This window comes from Piliocolobus tephrosceles, chromosome Y, assembly GCF_002776525.5.
Source record: "Piliocolobus tephrosceles isolate RC106 chromosome Y, ASM277652v3, whole genome shotgun sequence".
Taxonomy (NCBI): domain Eukaryota; kingdom Metazoa; phylum Chordata; class Mammalia; order Primates; family Cercopithecidae; genus Piliocolobus; species Piliocolobus tephrosceles.
In genome coordinates, this window is record NC_045456.1 from 15,524,940 (window position 1) to 15,528,815 (window position 3,876).

Below are 3,876 nucleotides of genomic sequence, written 5' to 3' on the forward strand. Positions count from 1 at the left end.
ATATATATATCTGAATATATATATTTTGAGACAGACTCTCACTCTGTCACCCAGGCTGGAGTGCAGTGGTGCAATCTCGGCTCACTGCAACCTCCCCCTCCCGGGTCCAAGCGATTCTTCTGCCTCAGCCTCCCAAGTAGCTGGGACTACTGGTGCGTGCCACTACAGCCAGCTAATTTTTTATTTTTACTAGAGACGGGGTTTCACCATGTTAGCCAGGCTGATCTCGAACTCCTCAAGTGCTGGGATTACAGGCGTGAGCCACCACACCCAGCCCTGACTCCGTATTTTTATTGCATATTTTGCAATGGTAAAATTGGGCTATGCTGACTTGCCCCAGGGAGTAAGGGTATTAATCTATAAAAAGACAGGGAGGAAGAGTTGACTCCCCCAACTTCTCAGAAGTTTTCTCCCTGTGATTTCTTCCTCTCATTGTTATCACCATCATTTTTAATTTTTTTTATCAACATAACCTTATCACAAGCATTCTTTTGGGGAAAGTAGGCAAGCTGTTGACATCTTCTAATCTGTTCGTTTGAATAGAAAAATGTCTTTCTAATATTCAAAGGCTCTTTTCACACTCTTGTACTCTTGGCTAATTTAAAACTTTATATTATTGCAATTGAATGTGACTAATTATTGAATCAAATCCTAATAATTAACTGAATTTAAGTGTCATTCTTTTTCCTCTCCTACCCTTTTTCCTAATAATGCTTCCGGGGGTCACCTGGAATGGGGAACTTAATTTGCTGGGTTTAGTATCTAATCAAAGCAATTGAACGTGAACTTAATTCAGGCCTCTAGAGGGAAGGGTTTATTTATCCTTTGCCAAACAGCAACCATTCCTTTTAAGGACAAAAGGCATATTCAGTACTTCTTGTCCTTTCTGATGCAGTGTGCAGGGTTACTACTTGTAGAAATAAGTAGAATGTGAGTGTAAGGATATATAATTCCCAAGTAGAAAATTTTAAATTACAGAAGTAAATATGTGGCTGTTTAACGGGTCTTGAAAATGAGTATCTTATGGTGTCTGTGCTCTTTATGCTTTCAGAGTATGTGTTGATTTTTAAAGTGCCTTAAAATTTTCAGGAATGCAGCTGTACCATAAAGAGAGGTGTTCTTGGGGAGGAGAGAATTAGTCTCCTTGGGCACTGGATGTTGCCTGTACAGTACTGCTGTCCAATAATGAAGCATTGTTTTGAGCACCAACTCTCAAGGGAAGATGCCTCTTATTAGCACTAACAGTTGGAATTGACCTGGTTTGGGAAAAATAGCACCCCCTGTAATGAAAATCCTATTTGCCAATTCTGCAAGGAGGGCTAAAAAGGATGGTTACAGTCATTGTCAAATAGGGTTTGTGAAACAATGAAAATATGACCCTTTTATGAAGGAAAGAGCTTCCCCAAGGGCACCTTCTTTGACAACCTCAGACTTCAGAGCTCAGTGATGTCATAGGTGCCCACATGGATGAGACTTTTCTTTACGCTCTTCCAATAGACTGATAATGATTTTAAGGCCTGATGGGAATTAAGAAGGGGGCACTGGGTGGGACACGTCAGCTTCCTAGAGAACCCCAAAGGTGTGGTTCCCTCATCCCAACTGCATATGATGTAGTAGTTTTCAAGTACCATTACAGAACCAATTAGGCTGTAATCAGTAGAACAAAATGAGTAGCCACTTCACAAGACCAGAATCCATCTGTACTCACAAATGAAGATTGAGTTGTGATACGCTGTCTGTCATCATTTAAGCTACCCCATAGGCCATTGTGCAAACATGACATAAGTAAATGCTAGTTAAACTCAATACATATTTATTGACCACTGAGCCACTGGACTGGAAGTTTCTTAAAAGCAAGGAATGTGCTTGTTCACCATTACATCTCAAATATCTTGCATCAGGGTACCATAACTGGTTCATTATGGGGCTGCGGGTTGAGTAAATAACATGTTCTTGTTATATATTGGACTCTGAAATGAATGGAGGATAGTCTCAAGGAATTCACACTGTGAGGCATAACCAGCATCATAAACAGCTTAACATCATACCTGTGCTTTATAAATTATAGTTTACAAATTATAAACAGATATAGAGAAGAGAAAGCCATGAATTCTACCTTGGGGCTTGAGGTGGTCCATGATGCCAAATTAGAACTGAGTTTGAAAGGTGGATGTAAGTTCATCAATGAGAGAAGGGAGGAAAGGATGCAGCTTTCCACAGAGCAAATGCATGGAAACCTGAGTGTGAATGGCTTCATCAGGTAACAATGAAGTGTCTGTCATAGCTTAAACCCAAGATTTGAAAATGGGGTGGCTCTACATGAAATGAAATGAAAGGATATGATCTGAGTTTAAATGTTCTTGAGGCTGTGCTTTTAGTTTTATGTAGTGGGAAACCGTTACATACTAAGTGAGAAGAGCCCAGATTTAGCAAGCCAAAGAGAGATTATGGACATAATTCAGGCAAGACACAACTTGTATCTATGTAGAGTAGGGCATTAATTTTGGGGACAAACAAATTGCATGGATAAACATTGTAGAAATAGAATTGAGTGGACCGTATAACCTATGATTGATGGTGTGAAATAGAGGGAGAGGTTGAAGTTGACAGAAGTTTCTCTCTTAACTCCAGAATATTGTTGCCCCTGTCTTGCCTCTGTATCTGTACTATCCCTGACCGCTGAAACTCAGGTTAAGTAAGGAGAATAGCCCAAGGGATTTTGTCACCAACAGTCAATTGTTCATATTTATGCTCAAAGTTTGCTGAGAAAGTACTATTTATAACTATGCCAAAGTCTTAGCCCAATGCAATAATGTTCCATGAATGAACAGAACATTTTTTGAAGGAAGTAGAGAAGGAATCTTGCATAAAATGGGGCAATAAAGAGTTCACATTTTGAAATTCCAGAAGTCTTAGATAATTCTTCACAGCCAGGGCATCTTTTCACCTAGAAGATAGATATACTCTTGCTGAAGCTTAGGACATACAATTTATTTAACTCTGAAAAGGAATGAGGTCTCCATTTTCCTAAAAAGCACAGGATTAGATACAGTTCTTGCTAAGAAAGCTAGAAGATGCACAATCAGATGCAATTTGTGGCACACGCTCCGCACAAGACAGGACCACAAAGGCCATGCTCATAAGATATGTGAAAACTCTAAGAACATGAAAAACAAAACATTTAACTTGACAAAATCTGGAAAATGATTGATTTATGACAAGATTATGAAGGTAGTTCTCATCCTGGAATGGAGGACGGTTGATGTCTTCTAAGGGAGCACATCAGATTTCTTGGAAAAAGAGAGATACATACACAGACACACACACACACACATATACACACACACACACACGTGTATATATAAAATTTGTGAATGCACCTCCTAAATTGCAGTTTCTTTATTTGTTTTTATTTTGCAATTTTGAATGACATTAAGTGAGAGCATGCCACCTTTTTGCCTATTTCCATGAGACAGTTCCTTCGTACTTCTTTTTCCTTTGCATGCTTGGGGAAATTGGTATAAACTTCTTTGGTTTAATTAGCACTACAAATTAAAATATGGCTTTGTTCTTTTGCAGCATTAATCATCAGTTTGTTTATTTATTTATGTATTTATTTATTTATTTATTCATTCATTCAGAGATGGAGTTTCACTCTTGTCGCCCAGGCTAGAGTGAAATGGCACAATCTTGGCTCACTGCAGCCTCCACCTCCCGGGTTCAAGCAATTCTCCTGCCTCAGCCTTCCCAGTAGCTGGGATTACAGGCGCCCGCCACCACACCCGGCTAATTTTTGTGTTTTTAGTAGAGATAGGATTTCACCATGCTGGCCAGGCTGGTCTTGAACTCCTGACTTCAGATGATCTGCCAGCCTCA